At 48.7% G+C, this 6146-nt stretch overlaps 1 protein-coding gene across 1 annotated transcript in view; it reads left to right on the top strand.

Annotated features, from left to right (window-relative positions):
• Positions 1–3703: 3703 nt before the first annotated feature.
• The window catches only part of STXBP6 (syntaxin binding protein 6), a 263606-nt gene continuing 261163 nt past the window's right edge, over positions 3704–6146 (top strand). Inside the window, exon 1 of the mRNA XM_052659978.1 lies at positions 3704–3934. The gene's annotated coding sequence lies outside the window, so the exon portion shown is untranslated. The remainder of the gene's footprint in view (positions 3935–6146) is intronic.

Raw genomic sequence — 6146 nt, 5'->3', positions numbered from 1 at the left:
CCAAAATAAAGTTTGACTGTTCCCACTGTTTCCCCGTCTATTTGACATGAAGTGATGGGACTGGATGCCATGATCTTTGTTTTCTGAATGTTGAGCTTTAAGCCAACTTTTTCACTCTCCTCTTTCACTTTCATCAAGAGGCTTTTTAGTTCCTCTTCACTTTCTGCCATAAGGGTGATGTCATCTGCATATCTGAGGTTATTGATATTCTCCTGGCAATCTTGATTCCAGCTTGTGCTTCCTCCATCCTAGCATTTCTCATGATGTACTCTGCATATAAGTTAAGTAAGCAGGGTGACAATATACAGCCTTGACGTATTCCTTTTCCTATTTGGAACCACTCTGTTGTTCCATGTCCAGTTCTAACTGTTGCTTCCTGACCTGTATATAGGTTTCTCAAGAGGCAGGTCAGGTGGTCTGGTATTCCCATCTCTTTCAGAATTTTCCACAGTTTATTGTGATCCACACAGTCAAAGGCTTTGGCATAGTCAATAAAGCAGAAATAGATGGTTTTCTGGAACTCTCTTGCTTTTTCCATGATCCAGTGGATGTTGGCAATTTGATCTCTGGTTCCTCTGCCTTTTCTAAAACCAGCTTGAACATCTGGAAGTTCATGGTTCATGTATTGCTGAAGCCTGGCTTGGAGAATTTGAGCTTTACTTTACTAGCGTGTGAGATGAGTGCAACTGTGCAGGAGTTTGAGCATTCTTTGGCATTGCCTTTCTTTGGGATTGGAATGAAAACTGACCTTCTCCAGTCCTGTGGCCACTGCTGAGTTTCCTTAGCCTCTACGTTCTCCTATTTTCTCAGCTATTTCTAAGGCCTCATTGGACAACCATTTTGCCTTTTTGCATTTCTTTTTCCTGGGGATGATCTTGATCACTGCTGTCTGTACAGTGTGACGAACCTTCATCCATGGTTCTTCAGATACTCTTAGAGTGCCTGAAGTGTCTATTAGATTTAATCCCTTGAATCTATTTCTCACTTCCACTGTATAATCGTAAGGGATTTGATTTAGGTCATACCTGAATGGTCCAGTGGTTTTTCCCTACTTTCTTCAATTTAAGTCTGAATTTGGCAACAAGGCATTCACGATCATGTTCCAATTTTACTGAGATAGAACTGACATACAGCACTGTAAACATTTAAGGTGTACAGTATAATGAGTTGACTTACATCATGAAAGTATTATCACAGTAAGTTTAGTCAACATCCCTCATCTTATGTACATAAAAAATTCCTTGTGATAAGATCTCTTAGGATTTGCTCACTTACCTTTCATATGTAACATGTAGCAGTGTCAATTATATGTATAGTGGTTTACATTATATACTCAGTACAGATTTGTCTCATAACTGGAAGTTTGTACTTTTGAGTACCTTCATCCATTCCCCTTCCCCTCACCCCTAGCCTCTGGTGATGACAAATCTGATCTCTTTTTCTTTGAGTTTGTTTTTAAAGTATAATTGATCGATACTGCTGCGTTGGTTCCTGTTACATGACATAGTCATTCGGTATTTCCATACATTTCAAAATGATCACCATGGTAAGCCTGGTTACCATCTGTCATCATACTAAGATATCACATCGTTAATGACTGTATTCCATACTGTACATTTTATACTTGTAACTCACTTATTTTGCAACTAGAAGTCTGTACCTCTTAATCTCGCTCATGTATTTCTTTCTGTTCAGGGACATTTTAATTCACAAAATCATTGAATTACCCAAAAGCAGATTCTGAAGACCTGTAAACAGAATTCTGAACACACAGAGAGCTTGCTAAATCAAAGATGCTTACTACCTAAGACTGTTTTTTTAAAGCTATAGAATTTCCTTGTTTAAATTTAGATTTCATATAGATGATGTGTAGATAAGAACAATGCCTTACATTTGCTTAAATTTTCAGAGCTTTCAAAGCCCTTAGACATATACTGCTGCTGTAAATCCTCACATAAATGCTATGAGAACTGTTTTTCATTTCACAGACCAGGAATTTGCAGCTTAGAAGCGGAGCCATTTGCTCATGGAAACCTGGTAGAAAATGGCTGAGGCTTAGACCCAGGAGCCCTACTTGTTGGCACTAAGCTAGCCCTACCAAAAGCCTCTCCAGAAATAAGCAGAAACATGTGAACTTATTAGGGAAATCCCTTTTATTAACCAACTGAGCCAGGAGGGAAGCCCGAATATGCCCTAGGTATCCCTATTTCTCCCATTCTCTTCTTCAAAACCACCTTCCTAGGTCTGCAGCCCAGCCTATCCTCCTAAAGTTCAGTTTGGATTATGTCACTTTCTTCCCCCAGCATCTGTTAGCACCACACAGCCTACAAAATGAATTCAGGTTCCATAGGTTGGCAACCAATTCCTCTGCCTCGGCTCCCATCCACTTCTCTGACCCTCTTTCCCATTCAGTATGGTGTTTCTTGTTCCTTATATTCTAATCAAGCAGACCAGGATACTACCACCTGACACCCCAGCAGGGCCTGACCAAGGGTGAGGCGGGCTACAAAGACTTCAAAGATGTCTTGGTGTCACCAGACATTAAAGAACTCAATCGTCAAGATAAACGTTTCAATGAAGTATTTTAAAACATGAATGCAAAAATTGAAAAATATAAAAATTTAAAAGAAAACCGCGTCATGTTACTGGTTTTTCCTCTTTTTTCCCCCAGACTCCAAAATGCTTCCGCAGAGTACTGTTTCAGACCCAAAGTGACTTTCCACTTGGGTACTTTAAAATACTTCCCAAGAGTTAGTTCTCACACCCCTTTCCACATCAGTTTCTTCCTTCTCTTCTTGAATGCCTCAGCATTTATCTACAGCGTTCTTCTGCCTGGAAAACCTATTTCCTTTAGTAACTGGTTGTACTTTGACGGGAATCTGAATCATCTGAGTTCCTCGGTGCCTTCCCAAACCACAGCGGGCACTCTGCTGCTCTTTGCTTAACACAGAAATCACAATCCTCAATTGGCCGGCTGTGGGGCTGAGCAGAGAAGGAACTCAGATATGTTTTGTTTGGTCCAGAGTGTTTTTAAAAAACTGGATTAGTTACCAAGATCGAAAAACCAGGATATTTTACATTTAAAAAAAAAACACAACAACAAAAACCTCTGTCATTTCTTGAAAATACCCAGAAAATCTAGTCTTGCAGCATACCCGAGGGAATTTGGAGCCCAGTGACTCTGCCTTGAGAGTTCTCTCCAGTTCACTCGCTGCCTCCTGCCTGTTTCACTCCCTGATACGGCCTGCCAGGCCCTAGCTTGAGCTTGAGACTCCAGACCTGAAGGAACGAGTACACTGGATAAAACCCATCTGCCGGGTCCACCTGTTCTTTCCGGGAGAATAAATTTCCTCACCGTCCTTTCTAGGCTTGCAGAGGAGCTCACGGAAGCAGCTCACGTTTCTAACCCCAAAACTTCCCACAACCCGCGAAACTTGCAAGGCCCTCCAAACACCATTTCTGCCCCGCCCTTTGCGCCCGGGTCCCCTCCCTGCACCAGCCCCTCCCTCCCTCACCCACCCCCGGCGCTCGGGAACTCGGGGCGGGTCCCCGGCCCCCAGCTCAGCCTTCTGCCCCAGGGCCGGGGCGCTGGAGCTCGCCCACGGCCGCACTGGGCATGCTCAGAGGCGGCCGCGGAGGCAGCCTCGCTTCGCAGGCGCTCGCACTCGGCGGCGGGCGGGCGGGCGCGCGGCTGCAGCTGGAGCCCCAGCGCCCGGAGTTGGAGTTGCCGGGAGTTTCCCCCCCAACCCCTCCCTCCTCGCGCGCGGCAGCAGGAGCCGGCGCGGGAGGCGCGAGCGGCGGCCAGCCAGCACCCGAGCAGGCAGAGCTCGTCCGGAGCCCCGAGCCCCGTACGGGGCAGTTCCCGGGGAGGAGCCTCGTGGGCTGGGACGCGTGCGGCGCACTGGCACTGCCTGGGCACAAACCGCGCTGCAAGGTAGGGCCGGGGCGTGGGGAGCCGGGCAGAGGCCAGGCCGGGACTGGGGGGTGCGGCTGCAGCAGCCGTGGCTTTTGGAGCGCCCGGCGCGCTGTCTGGTGCGTGTGACCAGGTCAGGGACCCCGCTGCGGGGCGACGGGAGTAGGCAGGCGCCCAGGGAGATGCTTTCAAGTTGGCGGGCGGCGGGAGAGGGTGCTGCGTGCTGGGGTGCAGCTGCTTTGTGAGCGCCGAGCGGGACTCGGGTCCCTGGTTCCCCCCCACCCCCCGCCCCCAGCACCGCCAAACCTGGGACCCGGCGTGCGGGCAGGGCTGGGCAAGCCGCAGAGCGGAGCAGTTTGCTTCGAGAAAGTTGAGGAGAGAACCCTTCTTTCCTCACTGTCCCCGCGGTAGCATGGTCCCGGGTGTGCCGCCGCGAGGCCCCCAGTGTGGCGGAGCTGAGTGGGGCCGCTGCGCTCCTGGTCTAAGTTCCTCCACCCCCGACTGAAACCCACGAATCACCCAGATCTTCGCTTTCCTGGCTAGCTTCTTATAGTAAAATCATTCCTGCCAAAACTGAGGTAGACTGTTTGGGAGGGCATGGCTATCTGCCTCCAAGACCCTTAGCCGGGCGACGCCTCCTCTTCAACCTTAGACGTGGCCAAGGGCGCCGGGTTCCCAGTGAGCGCTTATGGTGCGCACTGAATGGAGCCTCACACACATGGCTGGGAACGTGGCTTAGGGGGATGGCCCGATTTTTCCTCTAGCCTTTCCTTAGCTTTTGAACACTCCACCAACCCCACCGGTTCATCTTCGCTGAGGACTGGACCTGGAGGGGAGGGCCAGGTGGAGAGCGTGGGCTGACATGCTATCCTTAGGAGAGGATGCCTCGGTTGTATTTGGCTTGGGCTCCAGCCCCAGGGACTTTATAAGGAACCCGCCCCTCTTTCAGTGATTCTTCCTCAGGGACCTGGTGGGAAGGAATAAGGGTGGTGGGTCCCCAAGAATATCCGTTCCATCCTATCTCCTAAAACTGCGTTCCAGGCGACCCCAGGACCCTGAAACTGGCCGTGCTATAGATTAGAACAGTGTGGAGGATGCTGACGGTTCCTCCTAGCTCCACTGTTCTCACTTCTTGTTTTGAGTTTTGGGGTTTTGCCTGCACACAAGTCAGAGCTGCTCTGTCATAACCTGGGGGGTGGAGGAGCCTCAGCCTGGCAGTGAGCCGCTGTTCGCCTCCAAGGCTGCTAGTGGGAATTGGTCCAGAAATGATTATGCAGGCTAGAAATATGCCTCTTTTTTTCCTCTCTCTTTTGGCTGAACACCTTGGCTCTTGGGTTTGTGTGTTAAGTTCTTAAAGGAGAACCCACACACTGTTCAAGTCCCATGTATTAGGGGTTCACCATTTCTGCTACAGGCTCTTCTCTTCGCTTTTTTCCTGATGTGGAGGGGGGAGGTGGAGGAATCTGCTTTGGGGCAGATTGCCAAATGTGGAAATCACCTGGTGTTGGTACAGGGGTTCTAGAAATAGGTCTGAGGTCAAATTTTAGGTTTCAGCCTGATTACTGTGCAGACTGACAAACTGTCAGTCACTGTGAACTTCAGTTTTCTCTTCTGTCAAAGGGGGATAATAGTGGCCTTCACTCCTTTCACTGCAGGTTGTTGTGAAACTTGGGAGTACTGGGCATAAAAAGTGCTAAGAAAACTTGAAAGCACCGTTTATGTCTTCCTGTGACTGGTCTCTTTACCCAGTGTTTTTGAATGAACTAATCCTTTTAATTAGGACAAGCCACCTCAGCCTTCTCCCCTCACCCACTCCTCACCAAAAGGTTTGGTTTCTCAGGTCTTTGAAATCACTATCTTCTTTTTTTCCTTCTCTTGCCTTAAATCTATCTCCCTTTTGATTTAAAGAGTCGACGCTCCAGTTCTCATTTATCGGAAGGAAGCAGCATGGTGTAGATTAGGAGATGGGGGTGCCTTATCAGTGTTCAGAGTCCTGGGCTCCAGAACTGGCATGTAAACCAGGCCCCAGTTTGAGAACCGAGGTTGATTCTGAAGGAGTCAGCAGACCCTGGGCTGGAGCTCTGACTTGGTCTCTTAACAGTGACCTTGAACTGAGGACTCAACCCCTGATCAGTGGCATCAGTCTATGAGATTGAGGGCCAGTGCTGATCAGAGGCAAAAACAGGTGAGATTGCTTCTCACTCAGTTAATAAGGGTTTAATCAGGTTCCTGA

This window comes from Budorcas taxicolor, chromosome 21 (assembly GCF_023091745.1).
Source record: "Budorcas taxicolor isolate Tak-1 chromosome 21, Takin1.1, whole genome shotgun sequence".
NCBI lineage: Eukaryota > Metazoa > Chordata > Mammalia > Artiodactyla > Bovidae > Budorcas > Budorcas taxicolor.
This window is presented reverse-complemented; position numbering and strand designations above follow the sequence as displayed.